The following is a 24,426-nucleotide window of genomic DNA, read 5'->3' on the forward strand; positions in this document are numbered from 1 at the left end:
CAACCAGTGATTACCCCATACACTAGCCTTATCCTACACACTAGGGACAATTTTATCGAAACCAATTAACTTACAAACCTGAAAAACTTTGGAATGTTGGAGGAGCACCCAGTGAAAACCCACACAGTCCCAGGGAGAACATACAACACCGTTCATACCACACCTGTAGTCAGGATCAAGCCTGGGTCTCTGGCGCTGTAAGGCCGCAACTCTACTGTTGCTCCACTGTCTATGGTACCTTGTTTACTCCACGTGGTCTCCCATCCAAGTACTAACCAGGCCTGAACCTGCTTAGCTTCTGAGATCAGGCAACATCATGTGTTTTTATGTTAGTATGGCCATAGAACACATCAATCTTTGCAATTTCTACCATTCCCAAAATATTCTCCCACCAAACACAGATTCCCCTCCCCACCGTCATCAGTATTTTGCAGTGGTTGCTCCCTACACAACTTCTGGTCTGCCTCTCATCCCCATTATCTAGTCCCCATCTTAAAGCACTTTTCCATGCAACTGCAGAAGATGCAATACCAGTCCTTACAACTTTGCCCTCCCCACTTTCCAGGGAGCAAAACAGCCCTTCCAGGTGAAGCGATTGATTTGCATTTCTTACAATCTGGCAAATTGCATTCAAATGTTCACAATAGGGTTCTCGTCGACATAACAAGAACAATTGCAGATTGGTTGAACATTTTGTGAAGCAGCAATGTTCAGTTTGAGGCTTTTGTTGTCCACCGCTTCAGATCACCATCCCATTCCCGCTTGAGTTTGGCTTGATTTCATCCATGTATGGTATGATCTGATTTTAGTGTAGTTTAGTTTAGTTTAGAGATACAGCGTGGAAACAGGCCCTTCGGCCCATCAAATACGCGTCGACCAGCAATGCCCACATACCAACACTATTCTACACACACTAGGGAATTTACATTTTTTGTCGAAGCCAATTAACCTCCAAACCTGTACGTCTTTGGAGCATGGGAGGAAACCAGAGTACCCGGAGAAAACCCATACGGTCACGGGGAGAACGTACAAACAGCATCCATGGTCAGGATCAAACCTGGTTCCCTGGATGGGTGGGTGGGGTGGGGGGGGGGGGGACTTTTCGCTTCCTCACGGCGCGGGGTGCGGCTCGGCTGCGGGGCCTAACATCGCCCGCTGCGGCTCGGCCGCTGGACTTTACATCCCGGTGCGGCTTGGCCGCTGGACTTTACATCCCAGTGCGGCTTGGCAGCTGGACTTAACAGTGCCCGGTGCAGCTCGGCTGCGGGGCTTAACATCGCCCGGTGCAGCTCGGCTGCGGGGCTTAACATCGCCCGGTGCAGCTCGGCTGCGGGACTTTTCACCGCTGGTGCGGCTCGGCTGCGGGACTTAACATCGCCCGGTGCGGCTCGGCCGCGGGGCTTAACATCGCCCGGTGCAGCTCGGCTGCGGGGCTTTTCATCGCTGGTGCGGCTCGGCTGCGGACTTGACATCGCCCGGTGCGGCTCGACCACGGGACTTAGCTGCGCAAGGCTTGGTCGCGGGCCTTTCATCGCCCGGTTTGGCCGCGAGACGTTTCAGCACCCGGTGCGGGGACTGTGCGGGTCGGTCGGGGACGAGCTGTCTGTCCGTGGGCGTGGGGAAGAGAGTGGAAGTTTTGTTGCCTCCATCACAGTGAGGGGGTGTTTGGAGTCACTGTGATGGACGTTTGTGTTGGGGTTATGTGTCTTGTGTTCTTTTTTTCTATGACTGCTATGTAGTTTCGTTCGGTACTTCGGTACCGAACGACAAATAAAGCTCTGTTATACTGTTATATACTGTTATATAATGGCACAATGATGATTTTCAACAAAAGGAAGTTCGATCATTTCTTCTTGACATTTAATTCTATGCTGTTACCATTTTATTTTTCCCATATTTCCAACATGAATCTAAGCATGAGGAGAGATCTTGAGGAGCCAATTCGCCTACCAACCTTCACCTCAGGATGTGTGAGAAAACATGCTGTGACAGGGAGAATGTGCAAACTCCATACAAACATGGTGGAACCATGTTGCTGGCCCTTTGAGGGAGCAGATCTATTAGCTATGTGCACGATATGCATTGCAGTGATTTAGTTTAGTTTAGAGATACAGTGTGAAAACAGGCCCTTCAGCCCACCGAGTCCGCACCGACCAGCGATCACCCCACGCATTAACACTATCCTACACACACTAGAGACAATTTACACATACACCAAGCCAATTAACCTACAATCCTGTACATCTTTGGAGTGTGGGAGGCAACCGAATATCTCGGAGAAAACCCACACGGTCACAGGAAGTACATAAAAACAAGGAGTACAGACAGCATCCATAGTCAGGATTGAACCCGGGTCTCAGCGCTGCAAGTGCTGTAAGGCAGCAACTCTACACCACCGTGCCACCCTTTAAAAAGACAATTCACCAATCCGCAATATGCAAGAACAATTAGGACCAGTCAGAAATGTAAACCAACCTACTATGTGCACAGTCTATGAATATTTAAAATGAGATCAATCAAATCAGTGTGTGACTGATTAATTTGCGTTAAAATAAAATCCTAAAGCTGAAGCAAAATTATTTGCTCTATGCATTTTATAACACCTCACTGTGTAGTTCTACTCTGAGAATGTGAATCTTTGTCAATAAATGGCTAAACATGAACAAGGCAGCATATCTGGTTGGCAAGGCCACTAGCATAATCAAGGGCGAGTGTTTGGATTGGACTGTTCGTCAGGACAGTTCGTTTGTTTGTTTTTATGTCTTGACTGTTTTTGTAAAGCGTCTTTGAGCATCTGGAAAAGCGCTATAAAAAATAAATGTTTATTATATTATTATTATTATTATATATTTTGTGTAAACCAGCAACAGCAGTTCCTTGTTTCCACATCTGGAATCTAACAGGGGGCTGCTTTTGGGTCCACTAATCACTAGCCTCCCTCCCCACCCGTCCCCCCGTCCCCCACCCCTCCCCAGCCTTCCCTTCCCACCATCCTGCCACTCCTGATCCAAAGCTATCACAAAATTACCGATACGATACAATACGATAGAACTTTATCCCAGTAGAAAATTGATCTGCCATCAGTCATAAAACACAAGATACATGAAACATGACATTAAAGTGACAAGAGGAAAGGATTGAGAATGTGCAAAGATTTGGGGAGGGGAGTCAGTCTACTCTACGACAGAGCCCAACCCGTTAAAGCCAAGTCCGCATCTTGCCAGGGGTCCTTCTCTAATATTTCTACTGAGGTTTTTCTTGCTGGGAAGACTGTTCTGTCTGACCTCTTATGTATGCAAAGCACTGAAATGCCTGTACATGGACCTGCTGTGTCAGAGGCAATCACTTTTGCTCATCTTCACATCTGTGATGGTTTTCGCCTATAACTTGTATTATGCTTATTTGATTCACATCGGTTCCTTATTTCTTTATATCCTCATCTTTCCCATGCTGGGATTATAACTCACCTTCAAAGCACTCTGGCTCCACATGAACCTTACAAATGACACCACTATTATATCCCATTCTGCTCTGTGTGTTAGCTTCGGAAACGATTTTATTTTGCCCTGTAATTTGTTTCATTCTCCTCTATTATTTTTGGGTCCAGATCATTCTCTTCATCGCTGTTGTGGCTTTTGGTAAAATCTGTCAAGAAGATACAAAACTGACATTTTGCTCACGTTACCCATTTGCTGGAAAATCTCTTGATTACTTCTGCATTGAGAATCCTCATAGTACCGACCAATTTGCACAATTACTGTACTTTCAAAACAAGACTGCTTTTTGAAATTAGCTGGTAAATATTAGATTTTAAATTTTGCTTTATATCTTAAGTAATCTATCCTTTTAGAACGGAGATGAGGAAGAATTATTTCAGTCAGAGAGTGGTGAAGGTGTGGAATTCTCTGCCTCAGAAGGCAGTGGGGGCCAGTTCGTTGGATGCTTTCAAGAGAGAGCTGGATAGAGCTCTTAAGGATAGCGGAGTGAGGGGGTATGGGGAGAAGGCAGGAACGGGGTACTGATTGAGAGTGATCAGCCATGATCGCATTGAATGGCGGTGCTGGCTCGAAGGGCTGAATGGCCTCCTCCTGCACCTATTGTCTATTGTCTATTGTCTATTGTCCTTGTATTATTGTTCACTTTACCCTATTGTTCATGATTATTGTTTTTTTCTACTTTTCCATATTGCTTATCAATCAAGATGTCATAAATGTTTAATTGATATGTATAAACTCTGAGTCTGACTGAAGAAGTGTCCAACCCGAAACATCATCCATCCTTTTTTTGCATGACCTGCTGTGTTATTCCAGAACTTTGTGTCTATAACTGATATATATGTTCTACAGGATCAAACCAGTCCTTATGAAGAAAGCTTTATTACATGAAATGTTGCAAATGTTTCTGAGAATCGTGAAGCACAGAGCCACAGCGTAGAGCTTACAGAAACAGGAATAAATATGCAAGTTTCATTAATAACTAGATTTTTATTTGCTTTTTATCTTATTGTAGCTTTATATTCCATGTTGCATCATTTACCTTATCCTTCATTTTTTTTGCTGTCAGGTATGTTTCCAATTAGCTGGTCTGAGCTTCTTTGTCTACTTAATATTCCACTCATCTTTGCTCTGTGATAAATAAAAAGCACTCGTATGTTCCATTGCAAGGTATATTTCATACTTCTTATGAAATAGTAGACAACCCCAAGGGTACTTATTAATCAGAATATTTGTTATGCTTATAAAATGTCAAGCCAGTTTTGTCACAGTTTTGTGTGGGCTCATTAAAATGTTTTTGGTTTCCGTACTTATGGAAGGGATGTTTCGTGATTGAAAAGACTCGGCCACTTCAGCCGGGCAGCTGGCCGCACACACAATGAGGCTTCCCCCACTTGTGGCAGGCATCCTTTCAAACAATTTTACGTCTGTGACCCAGCAGCCTACTTCATCAGTGTGCTAACAGCTGAATTTCAGTTGGTATTGCCACCAGAAATGTGGAGCACAAGTTTCATAATTGCTAAACCCATTTGGTGTTAGTAATTAAATATTTCCCAGCCAGGAAGCAATCGTAAATCATTCAATCCTGTGTTTATGTTTTATGATACAGTGTTGAAATGGCCGCTTCAGCTCACTGAGTCTGCCCGTGCATTAGTTGTATGTTATCGATCGATCGCCCATACATTAATTGTATGTTATCCCACTTTCTCATCCTACACTTTAGGGGCAATTTTACAGAGGCTAACTAACCTACAATCCCACATGCATTTGGGATGTGGGGGGGAACTGGAGCACCTGGAGGAAACCCACATGGTCATGGAGAATGTACAAAGTCAACACACATGGACAGAGGTCAGGATTGAACTTCAATCTCTGGTGCTATGGGGTAGCAGCTCTACCCCTGTGCCACTGTGCCGCCCTGTCTTTGATGCAATGAAGCTCCTAAACTGATCAAGCACTTAATGGATTCTAATTGAGGGAATAAGCTAATAAACCATAATACCATACTAAATTATTCAGATTGCTAATTGTATCTGGAATATAAATTGGGTTAGAATGTCAACCATTCATTTCCTGCCACAAATGCTGCTCAACTAATGAGTTCTTCGTGTTTATGGAAACTTGCTTTGCACAATTTTACTGCCTTTTCCTTTTATGAACTAACAATGCATTACACCTCAAAACCACTGCATTTGCTGATAAATATTGTGCAGAGGATGTGAAAAAGTGTAAGTCTATTATCACTATGTACAGAGGACTTTTCTGCTTTAGATGGATAATACTCTCAGCTCAAGATGCTATGTGATTCATCTTGGCTGAAATCAGGGTTCGTCATAAATGTTTCTTCCGAACTTGTGAGAACAGCGGCATACATTTTTGGTCTCCTTTTCCATCTGGCCCAAGTCTACATGCACAGTGAAGCCATAGAACATGCAATATATTATTATCATCTCTGGAGCCTTGGCCGGCACTGTGGTGCAGCTGGTAGAACAGCTGCGTCGCAGCAACAAACACCCAGGTTTGATCATGACCTTGGGTGATGTCTGCGTGGTGTTTGAACATTCTTCCTGTGTTTCCTCTGGGTTTCCTCTGGGTACTCCAGTTCCCTCCCGCATCTCAAAGGCATGCGGGTTTGTAGGTTAATTGGCCTCTGTAAAATTTCCCCTCATATGTAGGAAGTAGACAAAAAGCTGGGATAACATAGAACTAGTGTGAATGGGTGATCGATGGTCGGTGTGGACTCAGTGTGCTGAAGGGCCTGTTTCCATGCCGAATCTCTAAGCTAAACTAAACTAAACTAATACCACCTTAGCTTGGGTATCCGTATCTTTCTCAGCTCTTCTGCATAGCAACTGACTGTTCATCTGCCATTGACAGTCAGCCTTATCTTTCAGCAATGTCTTGCCTCTTCTACATTGACATGATCCATCCACGCATCGAACATATGTTCTCTCTTGCTCAAAGGTCTATTCTTTCTTTCCTGATGTTTAGTCTGGGGTTCAGGTTTATTATTATCACATGTACTGAGGTACAGTGAAAAGCTATGTTTTGCATGCTATCCAATCAAATCAGATCATACTATACATAAATACAATCAAGCCAAACTCAAGTACAATTGGTGGAGAAAGGGACACAAAGTGCTGGAGTAACTCAGCGGGTCAGACAGCATCTCTTCAGAGAACATGGATAGGTGATGTTTACAATTAGGAGAGCAAAGGAAAAGACACGGCATGTAAAATATCGTTCTCAGCTTTGTGGCGCACCAGTTTTAGAAACAAAGTCCAATGTCCATAATGGAGTAGTGGTTAATAAAGGATACAACATTTAGTGCGGCAGCAGGCATTGCAGCGATTTTCCCTGGGGAATCTCAGCCTCTTGTGATTACACAGAGTAGTCTTCCTCTGGGCCCCCACAGTGACGAGACCTCCTAGTTGTAAGTTCTTGATTAGTAATGGTGTCAGGCGTTATGGGGAGAAGGCAGGAGAATGGGGTTGAGAGGGAAATTGAGATCAGCCATGATTAAATGGTGGGGCAGACTTGATGGATCAAATGGCCTAATGCCGCTCCTAGAACCTACAAACTTATAAACTAACGTGCACATGAACCGTCGCTCAATCCAGTCTCAAGGACAACTCCAGAAGGTTGAAAGTGAACAGCAGCACTCACAAAGTTGGCACAAATCCTCCAAAAATACTTTTCGAGACTCTCATAAACAAAGAAAAGTCAGCGCAGCTCCAGTGAAGAAAACTTTTCGGAATCACTGGAGACAGTAGCTGTGAAGCTGCAGAATTGACTCCCAGATATATCTGACAACCCTTCGGGCAAAGTGCGCTTGCTTCAGTTCTCAAGCAAGTTCCCAAAAACCTGGAGAAAACCGAGATAAGAGTCCAAACGTTCTGCTGATGACTTTCCGAATGAGAGATTAATATACTTTGAATAATCCTCTGAATGAGGATTAATATACTTACCTTGCCAAGCCATTCTTGCACACATCATGCAATAATCAATGCTTTATTAAGCACGCTTGTGCTTTCATTCATCAGAGCCAATGTGTGCCCAGTTATTTGCTAACAAAAATAAAATATTTGCAGGGATACTAATGTGTTCTTCCGATACAAAGAGGGGAGAAAAAGAGGCCAGGTCAGGTATATTTTAAATATAATGGAAGAACTCAGCAGGTCAGGCAGCATCTGTGGAGGCAGAAGGATGGACGACATTTCAGATTGGGACACTGCATCAGGTCCTGAGGCGGAGTGACCCATAAGGTCAACCTTCCTTCTGCCTGCACAGATGCTGCCTGACATGCTGAGACCCTCCGGCAGTTTGTTTTTTTACTCCTGATCACAGCATCTGCAGTCTCTCGGGTCCCTCACACAGAATGGTTGATTACAGTTTAACTTATAACGGAAACAAAGAACTACAGATGCTGGTTTATACCAAAGATAGACACAAAGTACTGGAGTAACTGAACGGGTCAGGCAGCATCTTTGAAGAAAGTGGATAGGTGAAGTTTCGGGTCGAGACACTAAATGCTGGATTGACTCAGTGGTTCAGGGAGCATCTTTGGAGAAAAAGGATCGCTGATGTTTCAGGCTAGGACCCGACTTCAGTCTGAAGAAATGTCACATGCTTTTTCTTTGAAGATGCTGCCTGACCCGCTGAGTTACTCCAGCACCTTTTGTCTAACTACTGTTTAACATATTTAGGTTAAATGTGCAAATCAGCAGGTTGGTAATATGTTCTGTTTCATCGTCACTTTTAGTACAGTTAACTCCATGTTTACTTCTAAATCACGTTCGTAAGTTATAGGAGTAGAATTAGGCCATTCGGCCCATCGAGTCCACTCCGCCATTCAATCATGGCTGATCTATGCCTCCAAATCCCATTTTCCTGCCTTCTCCCATAACCCTTGACACCCATTCTAATCAAGAATTTGTGTAGGAAAGAACTGCAGATGAAGGGTCTCAACCCGAAACGTCACCCATTCCTTCTCTCCAGAGATGCTGCCTGTCCTACTGAGTTACTCCAGCATATTGTGTCTATCTTCTAATCAAGAATTTGCCTATCTCTGCCTTAATAAAATCCACTGACTTGGCATCCGCAGTCCACTGTAGCAATGAGTTCCACAGATTAACTACCCTCTGACTAAAGAAGTTGCTCCTCACCTCCTTTCTAAAAGAGCACCCTTTAATTCTGAGGCTATGACCTCTGATCATAGACTCTCCCACCAGTGGAAACATCCTTTCCACATCCACTCTATCCATATAAGGCATGGATAGATTTGTATACCTACACACATATATATATATATGCGCGTGTGTGTGTGTGTGTGTGTGTGTGTGTGTGTGTGTGTGTGTGTGTGTATGTGTGTGTGTGTGTGTGTGAGAGTGCGTGTGTGTGTGTGTGTGTGTGTGTGTGTGTGTGTGTGTGTGTGTGTGTGTGTGTGTGTGTGTGTGTGTGTGTGTGCGCATGCACGTGTGTGTATGTGCATGTGTACACACATAAAAACAAACAAACAATAATAGTGCAAAAAGACAAAAACAATGATTTGCATTGGTTTAATTATTCACTTGTGGCACAATGAAGAGACTCATTTGTGCAAAAGTTTTCTGAGTAAGCTCTTGAGCATTTCAGTAGAGTAATGATTGGCATAAGCACTGTGCAGAAATGATAAAAGACCCTTCTAGCTGAACATTGCAGCCAGCTAGCAAACTGGTGGGAAATGGAAATGGTTCGTGCCTCACCCATTTGACTCTTACTTAACTTCACTGCAGGCAGCATTAAATGTTGCAAGAACATCTGTGCCAGGAGTAGTTGATGCAGCCAGCAGCCAGTCGATAAAATACAACACACGGACATCTCTTAAACTTCGATATTCCAGATCTCTCGTGGATATGTGCACTGCTGAGTGCCCAAGGCAGCACACCTGTTAGAAAAGACATTCACGCAGTCTGCTATTCACCTCTTCTGGTTCTCCAGTTTACTGCAGCAACAGGTTCAATAACGTCTCTAAGGAAGGTAAGATAATGTAGACTCAGATATTATACCAGTCACCTGCACACTTAGAGTCATACAGCGTGGAAACAGGCCCTTCGGCCCAACTTGCCAACTCTGACCAACATGTCCATCTACGCTCGTCCCACCTGCCTGCGTTTGGCCCATATCCCTCTAAACCTATCCTATCCATGTAACTGTCTAAATATTTCTTAAACATTGCGATAGTACTTGCCTTAACCACCTCCTCAGATAGCTTGTTCCATACACCCGCCACCCTTTGTATAAAAAAGTTACCCCTCGGGTTCCTATTAAATCTTTCCCCCCTTCACCTTAAAACTATGTCCTCTGCTTCTCAATTTCCTTACTCTGGGAGCAATTTGTCTACACAACCCTAATTCTACCACACCATTGGAATCATAACTCAAACCCTAACACAGCAATGGAACACTATGGACCACATCTTGCACTACCATGGACTTGTTTTCTAACTGTGCTTTCCACGAATACCTTGCTTTTGCACAGCCTTTTTTTTCTTTTTACTGTCTTGTATGACTTATATACCTATCTTCGAAGTTAGTGATGAGAAATTTTGAAAGTTGAATGAAATATGATGTTTTGCTTGCTGTCTGACATTGAAACGTAGCAGTCATTATATGTTATTACACATACAGTGAATCTTGAAGAGTGAGGAAGCATTTACTATTGAGCAGCAAGATCAAAGAACAGAACAGTACAGCACAGAAACAGGCCTTTGGCCCATAATGCCGAGCATGATGCTAAATTAAACTAATCTCCTCTGCCTACATGTGATCCATATACCACCATTCCCTCACTACCCATGTGCCTATCTAAAAGCTTTTTAAATGCTACTATTGTATGTGCCTCCATTACCACCCTTGTGTGTCTAGGCACACATCACCCACTATGTAAAAACACATCTCCTTTAAACTTTGTCCCTTTCACATGAAGCCTCTGATGCTGTAAGGCAGCAGCCCTACCGCTGCACCACAGTATTCTTGAGTATGAAAAAGGAAGCAATATTCGGGATTATTCTGAGGCAAAGAGATGGTGGCTAGGAGAAAGAATTATGGAAAATGAGACATTTAATGGAAATTAGCTCCTTGGTATACATTATCATTCGGTGGAATTATCACTAAAGTAAACTGCAAAGGGATGGTTCCATTACTGACCCAGCTTGCCACATTCATCAGGGAACTACCAATCAAATTGGTTAAGCCAGCAGCTCGATTCTATACAAATGACTGACAAATTTATTTTATTTTATTTTATTTAAAAGTAATAACATGAGTAGGACCCCCACCCTACCAGTTCCATTCTCCGCATCCTTGTATCCCTCTCGTTAGCACCTCTTCCCCAGCCAACAATGGACCATTATCCTAGTGGGGGAAGGCGATCAACCTGAAGCCGTTGTGCACGTGGGCACGAATGACGTCGGGCGGAAGAGGAAGGAGGTGCTACAGCGGGAGTTTAGAGAGTTGGGAAAAACACTGAGAAGTAGGACGTCGAAGGTGGTTATCTCTGGACTGCTACCGGTACCTCATGCTGGTGAGGCCAGGAACAGAGAGATAGAGGGTATGAATTTATGGCTGAGGGGCTGGTGCAGAGAGCAGGGATTTAGATTTCTGGACCACTGGGATCTCTTCTGGGCTAGGGGTGACTTGTACAAAAGGGACGGGTTACATCTTAACAGCAGGGGGACAAACATTCTGGCAGGCAGGTTTGCTAGTGTGACACCTGTGGCTTTAAACTAAGTAGTTGGGGGGAGGGGTTAACAAATTGTGAATATGAAGATGAGGTAAAAAAAAAAGGGAATACAGGAGATATTGCAAAAGACTCTCGGAAGAATGGGAACAGAATTTCTAGAGGGGAAAAGAAATTAAGGGCAGGGCCAATTGTGACCGATGTGAGAGGGGAGGTAAATACAGAAGTTAAAGTGTTGTACTTAAATGCGCGTAATATAAAAAATAAAGTGGATGAGCTTGAGGCTCAGTTAGTCATGGGCAAGTATGATGTTGTAGGGATCACTGAGACATGGCTACAAGAGGACCAGGGCTGGGAACTGAATATTCAGGGGTACACAACGTATAGAAAAGACAGACAGGTGGGCAGAGGGGGTGGGGTTGCTCTGATGGTAAGGAATGATATTCATTCCCTTGCAAGGGGTGACATAGAATCAGGAGATGTTGAATCAGTATGGATAGAAATGAGAAATTGTAAGGGTAAAAAGACCCTAATGGGAGTTATCTATAGGCCCCCAAACAGTAGCCTCGACATAGGGTGCAAGTTGAATCAGGAGATAAAATTGGCGTGTCAAAAATGTAATGCTACGGTGGATATGGGAGATTTCAACATGCAGGTAGACTGGGAAAATCAGGTTGGAAATGGACCCCAGGAAAGAGAGTTTGTAGAGTGCCTTCGAGATGGATTCTTAGAACAGCTTGTACTGGAGCCTACCAGGGAGAAGGCAATTCTGGATTTAGTGTTGTGTAATGATCCTGATCTGATAAGGGGACTAGAGGTAAAAGAGCCATTAGGAGGCAGTGATCAAAACATGATAAGTTTTACTCTGCAAATGGAAAGGCAGAAGGGAAAATCGGAAGTGTCGGTATTACAGTATAGCAAAGGGGATTACAGAGGCATGAGGTAGGAGCTGGCCAAAATTGACTGGAAGGAGGCCCTAGCAGGGAAGACGGTAGAACAGCAATGGCAGGTATTCCTGGGAATAATGCAGAGGTTGCAGGATCAATTTATTCCAAAGAGGTGGAAAGACTCTAAGGGGAGTAAGAGACACCTGTGGCTGACAAGGGAAGTCAGGGACAGCATAAAAATTAAGGAGAGGAAGTATAACATAGCAAAGAAGAGTGGGAAGACAGAGGATTGGGACTCTTTTAAAGAGCAACAAAAGTTAACTAAAAAGGCAATACGGGGAGAAAAGATGAGGTCCGAGGGTAAACTAGCCAATAATATAAAGGAGGATAGCAAAAGTTTTTTTAGGTACGTGAAGAGGAAAAAAATAGTCAAGGCAAATGTGGGTCCCTTGAAGACAGAAGCAGGGGAATTTATTATGGGGAACAAAGAAATGGCAGACGAGTTAAACCGTTACTTTGGATCTGTCTTCACTGAGGAAGATACACACAATCTCCCAAATGTTCTAGGGGCCGGAGAACCTAGGGTGATGGAGGAACTGAAGGAAATCCACATTAGGCAGGAAATGGTTTTGGGTAGACTGATGGGACTGAAGGCTGATAAATCCCCAGGGCCTGATGGTCTGCATCCCAGGGTACTTAAGGAGGTGGCTCTAGAAATAGTGGAAGCATTGGAGATCATTTTTCAATGTTCTATAGATTCAGGATCAGTTCCTGTGGATTGGAGGATAGCAAATGTTATCCCACTTTTTAAGAAAGGAGGGAGAGAGAAAACAGGTAACTATAGACCAGTTAGTCTGACATCAGTGGTGGGGAAGATGCTGGAGTCAATTATAAAAGACGAAATTGCTGAGCATTTGGATAGCAGTAACGGGATCATTCCGAGTCAGCATGGATTTACGAAGGGGAAATCATGCTTGACAAATCTACTGGAATTTTTTGAGGATGTAACTAGGAAAATTGACAGGGGAGAGTCAGTGGATGTGGTGTACCTCGACTTTCAGAAAGCCTTCGACAAGGTCCCACATAGGAGATTAGTGGGCAAAATAAGGGCACATGGTATTGGGGGTAGGGTACTGACATGGATAGAAAATTGGTTGACAGACAGAAAGCAAAGAGTGGGGATAAATGGGGCCCTTTCGGAATGGCAGGCAGTGACCAGTGGGGTACCGCAAGGTTCGGTGCTGGGACCCCAGCTATTTACGATATACATTAATGACTTAGATGAAGGGATTAAAAGTACCATTAGCAAATTTGCAGATGATACTAAGCTGGGGGGTAGTGTGAATTGTGAGGAAGATGCAATAAGGCTGCAGGGTGACTTGGACAGGTTGTGTGAGTGGGCGGATGCATGGCAGATGCAGTTTAATGTAGATAAGTGTGAGGTTATTCACTTTGGAAGTAAGAATAGAAAGGCAGATTATTATCTGAATGGTGTCAAGTTAGGAGGAGGGGGAGTTCAACGAGATCTGGGTGTCCTAGTGCATCAGTCAATGAAAGGAAGCATGCAGGTACAGCAGGCAGTGAAGAAAGCCAATGGAATGTTGGCCTTCATAACAAGAGGAGTTGAGTATAGGAGCAAAGAGGTCCTTCTACAGTTGTACCGGGCCCTGGTGAGACCGCACCTGGAGTACTGTGTGCAGTTTTGGTCTCCAAATTTGAGGAAGGATATTCTTGCTATGGAGGGCGTGCAGCGTAGGTTCACTAGGTTAATTCCCGGAATGGCGGGACTGTCGTATGTTGAAAGGCTGGAGCGATTGGGCTTGTATACACTGGAATTTAGAAGGATGAGGGGGGATCTTATTGAAACATATAAGATAATTAGGGGATTGGACACATTAGAGGCAGGAAACATGTTCCCAATGTTGGGGGAGTCCAGAACAAGGGGCCACAGTTTAAGAATAAGGGGTAGGCCATTTAGAACGGAGTTGAGGAAGAACTTTTTCAGTCAGAGAGTGGTGAAGGTGTGGAATTCTCTGCCTCAGAAGGCAGTGGAGGCCAGTTCGTTGGATGCTTTCAAGAGAGAGCTGGATAGAGCTCTTAAGGATAGCGGAGTGAGGGGGTATGGGGAGAAGGCAGGAACGGGGTACTGATTGAGAGTGATCAGCCATGATCGCATTGAATGGTGGTGCTGGCTTGAAGGGCTGAATGGCCTACTCCTGCACCTATTGTCTATTGTCTATTGAGCTCCACCCTTCCTGAGGTCATCTGGATTTGTTCTGACCTTTTCTCGCCTCGAGTTTCCCCACCGCCCACCTTTATCTTTCAGTCTGTCTGACGAAGGGTTCCGACCTGAAAAGATCACCTATTCCTTCTCTCCAGAGATGCTGCCTGACCCATTGAGTTACTCCAGCATTTTTGTGTCTATCTAGGGGAAGGGCAGAGTTGTTTTGTGGGCTGTTGTAAGTTATTCTGCTAATCATTTCTTGTGACCTGCTGCATCTATTCCACTGTCTGCTTTATAAGCCCTGTTAATCATGTTCTTCCCAGGAGAATATTTAACACGGTCCCAAGGGGACGAATGGAAATCAGAAAATATTTTCCCCAACAGCTATTTTTAAGGTTGCATATATAATCCCTAGCCACTTGTGTCTGGTGATTCACTTTGGTGCTGCAATATTTAAAGATTGTAAAAACACAATTTATTATAAGTTTGTTTCCTAACCCAAACCATTTTGCTCTGTACCTCTTCACCTTGATGCAAATTCCTATAATCGTTTAGGAAAAGTGGGAGTTATGTCTGAGGGACATTCGGTTAGTGACAAATAGAAAATGGAATGAATACCAGTAATCGGGAAGGTTCAACACACCAGGGTTCTATGAAGTCCACAATGATATGACCAGCCATGAGAATCTTATTTGTCCCCTTTCTCTTTGAAAATACAAATCTACATGGTAATTGGTTTGTGGCTATTTTCCAAAATGAAAACCTTGCATTCAGAAACCCATTACACACAAAGCACAATCGGATTGGTATTGTGCTACTAACAATACCTTTGCACCTAAGTATATAATATGTAATGGTGCTTTTATAGTCACATGTGCAAAGTGCTAACACTGTGAAATTCTTTATCTTACAAACAGTCCAGTAGAGTACTGCCATAGTTAGACACAATGTGCTGAAGTAACTCAGTGGGTCAGGCAGCATCTCTGGAAAAAAAATGATGGGTGATGTTTTGGGTCAGAACCCTTCTTCAGACTTCGGGTCGGAGCCCTTCTTTGAAGAAGGGTTCCAACCCGAAACATCACCCATCCTTTTTCTCCAGAGGTGCTGCCTGACCTGATGAGTTGCACCAGCATTTTGTGTCTATCTTCGGTATAAACCAGCATCTGCAGTTCCTTCCTACACAGAGTATAGCCATACCCCTGGTTCCTGATTAGCAAGCGGGCAGAGCCCGCATGCAAGAGGCGCTGCGTTTTGGCGTCATTTTCATAGTCCACGCTCTAGTTCTTGTGAGCAGTGCCTGTTCCAGGCAAGATCCGGGCTGTTCTGTGCCTCCAGCCATCTCTTTCCTTGGATGTCACGTCCCTCTCCTCACCCGCCCTTTGTTCCCTGGGGGCACCTCCCGCAGCCGACCACAAGGGAACAGTCGGCCCAACCCCGGTTCCCTCTCCTCTCCTACCTGCCTCGCTCCTCACCTATCATCACTGGCTACATCCTCCAAGTGTACTGCATCATGCAAGTGTGAAAACACAGCTGGGTTTAAACACATGGGTAGAGGGGTGGGGTCAACAACGTGGACACGTATCCGTGCAGCTAACGGGAAAGAGAGTGTAGGAAAGGTCACGTTTAAACTAACAGGGCAGGGCGATGGGACCCAGTGCAAGGAGACAGAGGGCCATAAAAGGAGGACAGAAGCAAAAGGAAGAAGGGAGATAAGATAAAACTAAGCTGAAAGCTTTGTACCTTAATGTGAGGAGCATTTGAAATAAGGTGGATGAATTGAATGTGCAGTTAATAGTTAAGGGATATGATATAGTTGGAATTATGGAGACATGGCTCCAGGGTGACCAAGGCTGGGAGCTAAACATGCAGGTGTATTCGATATTCAGAAAGGATAGACAGAAAGGAAGAGGAGGTGGGGTGGCATTGCTGGTTAAAGAGGAGATTAGTGCAATAGCAAGGAGAGACATTAGCTTGGATGCTGTAGAATCGGTATGGGTAGAACCGCGAAATAGCCATGGGCAGAAAACGCCTGTTGGAGTGGTTTCCAGACCACCAACAGCAGTCGGGTTCGGGATAGCATCAAGCAGGAAATTAGGGATGCGTGTAGCAAAGGTACAGCGGTTATCATGGGTGACTTTAATCTACATATAGACTGGGCCAACTAAATTGGTAACAGTGCTGTGGAGGAGGATTTCCTGGAATGTATATGGGATGGGTTTTTAAACCAATATGTAGAGGAACCAACTAGAGGGCAGGCCATCCTAGACTGGGTATCGTGTAATGAGGAAGGATTAGTTAGCAGATGGAATGGTGGTGCTGGTTCAAAGGGCCGAATGGCCTACTCCTGCACCTATTTTCTATGTTTCTATGAAAATGGAATGTGACACTCATATATCTAGAGAACAATCAACCATATAATCGAGACCATTGTAGAGTAATTACTTTTGGAACAGAATATCAACGGGTACCTAAATTATGCCGACGTGGAATTTATTAATGTAAATTTGTGATATGGGGTTTGGTTAATTTAAAAAGTGAGTATACAGTGGTGTCACAGAGTCATAGAGTGATAGTGTGGAAACAGGCCCTTTGGCCCAATTCGCCCACACCGGCCAACAATGTCCCAGCTACACTAGTCCCACTTGCCTGCGTTTGGTCCATATCCCTCCAAACCTGTCCTATCCATGTACCAGTCTAACTATTTCTTAAACGATGGGATAGTCCCAGCCTCAACTACCTCCTCTGGCAGCTTGTTCCGTACACCTACCACCCTTTGTGTGAAAATGTTACCTCTCGGATTCCTATTAAATCTTTTCCCCTTCACCTTGAACCTATGTCCTCCGGTCCTCGATTCCCCTTCGCTGAGCAAAAGACTCTGTGCACCTACCCAATCTAATCCTCTCGATTTTGTATACATCTGTTAGATCTCCCCTCATCCTCCTGCTCTCCATGGAGTAGAGACACAGTCTACTCAACCTCTCCCTATAACTCATACCCTCTAGTCCTGGCAATATCCTCGTAAATTTTTTCTGAACCTTTTCAAGCTTGACAATATCTTTCTTTAACATGGAGCCCAGAACTGAACAGAATATTCTAAATGCGGTCTCACCAATGTCTTATACAACTGCAACATGACCTCCCAACTTCTATTCTTAATAATCTGTGAAAGCCTTCTTGATCACCTTATCTACCTGCGACTCGACCTTCAAGGAACCATGCACCTGTACTCCTAGATCCCTCTGCTCTACAACACTACCCAGAGGCCTACCATTTACTGTGTAGATCCTGCCCTTGTTCGACGTCCCAAAATGCAACACCTCACACTTCTCTGTATTAAATTCCATCAACCATTCCTCCGCCCACCTGGCCAATCGACTCAGATCCTGCTGCAATCTTTCACAACCATCTTCACTATCAGCAAGACCACTAACTTTTGTATCATCAGAAAATTTGCTAATCTTGCCCTGTATGTTCTCATCCAAATCATTGATGAAGATGACAAATATAACGGGCCCATCACCGAACCTTGAGGCACATCACTAGTCACAGGCCTCCAGTCCAAGAAGCAACCTTCTACCATCACCCTCTGCTTCCTTCCTTGGAGCCAATTTGCTATCCATTCAGCTATCTCTCCTTGGATCCCATGTGATCTGACCTTCCAGAGCAGCCTACCATGCAGAACGTTGTTGAACGCCTTACTGAACTCCATGTACACAACATCTACACTCTGCCCTCATCAACCTTTTTGGTCACGTCTTTAAAAAAAACAATCAGATTTGTGAGACACGACCTCCCACGTACAAAACCATGCTGACTGTTCCTAATCAGCCCTTGCCCATCCAAATGCCTGTATAACCTATCGCTCAGAATTCTCTCCAGTAACTTACCAACTACAGATGTTAAGCTCACCGGCCTATAGTTCCCAGCATTTTCCCTGCAGCCCTTCTTGAAAAGAGGCACAACATTCGCCACCCTCCAGTCTCTCCTGTATTTAAGGACAACTCATAAATTTCAACCAGGGCTCCCACAATTTCCTCTCTAGTTTCCTGCAATGTTCTCTGATATATGTGATCAGGCCATGGAGATTTGTCTACCTTCAAACACGACAGTACCTTCAGTACTTCCTCGACGGTAACACTGACTGCTCTCAAGACACTTCCAGTGACTGCTCCAATTTCCTCCTGCTTATAAAATAAAATAACATTCTTGGAAAATAAGGGAAGGGAAGGAAAATGAGAATAATATTCAAAGTATCACGTTTGATCATAGATATCCTAAGAGCAGAAATGCTAATGCAGATCTTATGTCTAACGGAAGCAGGAAATTTATCAACTTCAAATACAATAAGAGTGTGAAAGCATGTCACACCTTTTCAGAAACTTCAAATGCTTTTTTTTTTACTAACTTTACAGCAATTGCAACTTTCTGGAGAAAAAAAAATCGGACTTTTGCGGACTTTTGCAGGGGCAACTTTGCTCTACAGTCAGTCACCCGGACAAAACCCACACAGTCACAGGGAGAACGTACAAACTCCATACAGACAGCACTCGCAGTCAGGATCGAACCCAGTTCTATGCTGCTTTAAAGCTGCAACTCTACAGCTGCGCCACTGTGCCAGCCCTGCATAGCACATGATTGATCTGTGTTGTGGTGGTTTTTGGCATGCAGTATCCATTGTCCACGAGATCTACAGGGTGAGGGCTTTGAGGTGTAAGGGCCTTAGATGAGGCAAGAGCAATGGTGTGGTTTTACATTTAAAGAATTAAATGAATTCAAATGTGCAAGCTCCTCTTTTCCCTTTCATGAGCTAATCTGAGCAGAAGGTGCATAGCATACTGAGACCTGTGGGATGCACACCCTCCATCGTGTGTGAACTTCAGGAAACATCTTGTATCTTGCACAGCCACCGAAGTGGGAAGTATCATCATCTGGCAGAGCTCAAGATCTAGGTTTTGGAGTGTGACTAACAGTTTATATCACAGCCCTCCATCCGAAAGACCCTGTGTTTCACGGTTGGCGCATATTGTATTGCTTTATTTTTATTGTCACGTGCGCCAAGATACTGTATAGTGAAATCTAGATCTGCCTGCTATCCAGACAAATCATACCATACATGAGTACATCACATAGTGCAAAAGAGAAAATAAACAGTGCACAGAATATAGTGTTGCAGCTACAGAGAAAGTGCAGATAAAAAGCACAAGGGCTGCAACAGGGTAGATTGGAAGTTCATAAGTTCATAATTTCATCAGTTATGGGAGCAGAATTAGGCCATTTGGCCCATCAAGTCTACTCCATTCTATTATGGCTGGTATATTTTGATTGGTTCATTGGCAGAAAGCAAAGGCGATGTTGATGGTGATGTTTGTGAAGTCTGGTACCGCTGGAGCTTCAAGTACTCAGTACTTAGTCCCCGACTTTGTGTACTATAAAGTTAAAAGTAGAGGCATGATAAAGAAGCTTACAGCTGATACAGTGATTTACAGTGAAGAGGAATGCAATAGACTGCAGGAAGCTACAGATTGTCTGGTCATTTGAGCAGAAAAAAATTGGCAAGTGGAATTTAATTCAGAGAAGTGTGATATAATCCATTTAGAAATGTGCAACAAGGCTTGAAAGAATGAAATAAATGACAGGATGTTGAGTGGCATTAAGGAACAAACGGACCTTGGGATGTATGCCTACATATCCTTGAAGGTAGAAGACCCTCCATATCGTGCTCCTAAATGGAAATTTATAAAGGCATATTAGATGATTTCATTTCTTAGATAAACCATAAAATGTAAGAGCAGGAAGGTTATGCTGGAACTGTTGCTAACATGAGTTAGTCCACAACGTGAATCATGTTCATGTTATAGGAACAGAATTAAGCCATTCGGCTCATTATGTCTACTTCGCCAGTCAGTCATGGCTGATCTATCTTTCCCTCATAAACCCTTTCTCCTCCTCTCTCCCCATAATCCGTGACACCCGTACTAATCAAGAATCTGTCAATCTCTGCCTTATAAATATCAATTGACTTGGCCTCCACATCCGTCTATGGCGATTAATTCCACAGATTCACCACCCTCTGACTAAAGATCTTCCTCCTCTTCTCCTTTCTAAAGGAACGTCCTTATAATTCTGAGGCCACGGCCTCTGGTCCTAGACTCTCCCACTGGTGGAAACTTCCTCTCCGCATTCACTCTCTCCAGACCTTTCACTATTCGGTAAAGTTTCAATTAGGTTTTCATGCTCATGGGTCCCATATCACAGGGAAGATGTGATTGCACTGGGGAAGATGCAGAGGAGATTTACAAAGATGTGCTTTGTCTGTGAGGAAAGATTGAATAGGATCAGGTTGTTTTCTTTGGAACAAATACCTGGTTTATCCCTTCCTTTCTTCTTTTTTAAACAATGGTGAAAGGTTACATTTCTGGCCCAGGGTTCTGGCTACCTCGAGGTATATTTGAACCGGCCATATAATCTGGCTGTGTAGGAACGAACTGCAGATGCTGGTTTAAATCGAAGGTAGACACAAACTACTGGAGTAACTCAACGGGACAGGCAGCATCTCTGGAGAGAAGGAATGGGTGACGTTTCAGGTCGAGACCCCTCTTCAGACCTAGTATAATCAGATATAATCATATAAACCAGATATAATCTGGCTGGTTTGATGGGATGGCCAGCATCATATGAGGTAAGCGTGAGTGGGACATACACAGATCTATCCGTAAAAATTGTGTTTCTTCAGTGGAGAGTTTAAGGTCGGCACGGTGGCGCAGTGGTAGAGTTGCTGTCTCACAGTACCAGAGACCCGGGTTCAATCCTGACTATAGGCACTGAATGTATGGAGTTTGTATGTCCTCCCTGTGACAGTGTGCTTTTTCCCAGGGTGCTCTGAGTTCCTCCCACACTCCAAAGATGTGCAGGTTTCTAAGTTAATTGGTTTTGGTAAAAATTGTAAATTGTCCCTGGTATGTAGGATAGTGCTAGTGCTAGTGCTAGTGCTAGGTCTAGTGCTAGTGCTAGTGCTAGTGCTAGTGCTAGTGCTAGTGCTAGTGCTAGTGCACTGGTCAGAGCGGACTCGGTGGGCCGAAGGGCCTGTTGCCACGCTGTAGTTCTAAACTCTAAAATAAAGTCTAAAGTTTAGTTAGAGTAAATAGAAATTATCCAATCCCCTTAATTGAGGGGGGGGGGGAAACCCCACAGGGCATGAAGTTAAAGTAAATGGTCAAAGGAAACGCTACATCAAGAAGATGATAGGCATCTAGATCTCCCTGCCTGAGAGCGTGTCAGAGCCAGAAATCCTCACCAGATTTAGACAGTATGTGGTGTAAACTGGAAGAGCTGTGCCCCTCAGATGGGGTTAGGTTGAGTAGCCTACCAATTTCAACTGGCAGAGTCATGATGGGCTGAATGGCCTCCGTCAGTGACACAAGATTTCCGTGATGTTATAATTTCTGTAACTATAAATGCCCGGTCCATCACAGATACTGGCCTCCCCATCTTCAAAGGGATCTAGAGGAAGTACTGCCTCAAAAGGGCAGGCAATATCATCAAAGACCCAGACCCAGACCACACAACCCACACTCCAATTTTGCTCCTAATCTCGGGAAGAAAGTACAAGAGCCGGAAAACCATGACCATCGGATTCAAGAACAACTTCTTCCCAGCAATAATCAAGCTCTTGAAAACTGCTCGCCACTTCCATAGAAATCATGATCTTCCATGGACCATGTCTTTGGTTGTACTACAGACTTTGTTTCTTTGCACTCTTACGGTCACCTAGTATCATGGTTATTAATTAATTTTATTATTGGCTATTATATATTTATAGTTTAGTTTAGAGACACGGCAAGGTAACAGGCCCTTCGGCCCACCGAGTCCATGCCAACCACCGATCACCCATTCAAACCAGTTCCATATTATCCCACATTCGTGTCCAATACACACTAGAGGCAATTTACAGAGACCAATTAACCTACAAATCTGCACACACACTGAACCTTTTTTTTCTCATTTATTATATTGTTTACAGTGTACTGTTGTGCTGCTGTAAGTAAGAATTTCATTGTTCTATCTGGGACATATGACAATGAAGACACTCTTGACTCTTGACTCTAGACTCTCATGACTCTTTGTCTTTGGGATGTAGGAGGAAAGTGAGATAAGACAGCTCCCGAGGTCAGTTTCGAAGTCGGGTCCCTGGCATCACTGTGCTGCAGTGCTTTGCTCAAGAACAGTAAGAATTCCATTGTTCTTTTGTCGATATGTATGACAATTAATAACTCTTGACTCATCACTTAACTCTTGATCCCTAAGCATAAATGTACAAATTATTTCTCTAAGAAGGATGATGGTGATTGCCATCATTTGTCCCCTTGCTACTGAAATCAGCAATTGTCCTGGCAAACAGGAGATTGGATAGTGAATAGCGGCCACCAGGTAATCCTTTGAACTCACCCCTATTAATGTAAGGAAATCGTCACTGACAAGAAAATCTTGCAATTAACTGGAACGAATGGAGAAGCCGCACCTGAGTTTAGTGCTTTAACTTTAGTTTAGTTTACTTTAGTTCAGAGACACAGCATGGAAACGGGCCCTTTGGCCCATGGAGTCACTCTGACCAGCGATCCCCATACACTAACACTATTCTACACACACCTGAGACATAGAAACATAGAAAATAGGTGCAAGAGTAGGCCATTCGGCCCTTCGAGCCTGCACCGCCATTCAATATGATCAAGGCTGATCATCCAACTCAGTATCCTGTACCTTTACAATTTACTATTTTTACCTAAGCCAATTAACTTGCACACCTATACGTCTACAGAGTGTGTGAGGAAACTGGAGCAGCTGGAGAAAGCCCATGCCAGGTCATGGGGAGAATGTACAAACTCTGTACAGGCATCACCCCGGAGTCAGGTTCAAACCCAGGTCTCTGGCGCTGTGAGGCAGCAACTCTACCGCTGCACCACCGTGTTGCCCTTTAAGGGTAAATTCCTTTAAGGGTTATACTAAGACCATCGCAACCCAAATTGCGAGGCAAAAATAAATTCTTCAGAAGTTCTTGCTCAATTACAGGCTACAAATCGTACAGGAAAACACCTTTAGTTTTTATGTAGAAACAAAGAACTACTGATGCTGGTTTATACCAAAGATAGACATAACCTGCTGTAATGACAGGACCCCATCATCTTTTCACTGTAGCTCGGTACACGTGACGATAAACAAAACTGAACTAAATTAAACATTAACCTCAAAGCAGATTCTCAGCAAGGAACTCCTAACTCTGTTCCTTCCATCTGGTATCGACAGCCTCTCCATCCTTCATTGGCTCTTGACTCTCATCAGGGTTAGTCTTTGAGTCAAAGAGACATAGAGTGCTGGGGTAACTCAGCGGGTCAGGCAGCATCTCTGCAGAGAAAAGATAGGTGGCGTTTCAGCTCGGGACCCTTCCTCAGACTGGGTCCTTCCTCAGACTCACACCTTTAGTTTTTAGTTTAGTTTAGAGATACAGCATAGAGACAGGTCTCCATGCCAACCATCAATAACTGGTGCACTAGTTCTATTTCCTTATCGCTAGAGGCATTTTACAGAAGCCTTATTAACCTACAAAGCTGCATGTCTTTGGGGTGTTGGAGGAAACCGAAGTACCTGGCATAAACCCGCGCGGTCACAAGACGAACGCACAAACTCCATGCAGACAGCACTCTTGGTTAGGATTGAACCAGGGACTATCGCTGCACCACTGTATCATCCTCAACTCTAATCGGCAGTTAATGTTAAGAGGTATCATCTCAGGTCATGTTATTCTTAAGTTGTAGGAAAATCATGGATTGAACACCAGTGCCCTTTTTGTTAATGGGGATGGGAAGAAAATTTGGGAACTTTGCGCTTCCTTCAGCTTTTGCATCCCACTAGTTACAATTGTGGAATTCTGTTTTCCCTGGTACATGAAGATGAAAGGATGTTATGTGTACCCACAGCCCAAATTAGTTAGTTGCATCCCACAATGTTATACTGTCATTTTACTTTTGCCTCACATAGCACACTTACATTAGGTGGACAGACACAAAGTGCTGGAGTAACTCAGGCAACATCTCTGGAGAAAAAGGAT

Source organism: Rhinoraja longicauda, chromosome 12 (genome assembly GCF_053455715.1).
Source record: "Rhinoraja longicauda isolate Sanriku21f chromosome 12, sRhiLon1.1, whole genome shotgun sequence".
Classification (NCBI taxonomy): domain Eukaryota; kingdom Metazoa; phylum Chordata; class Chondrichthyes; order Rajiformes; family Arhynchobatidae; genus Rhinoraja; species Rhinoraja longicauda.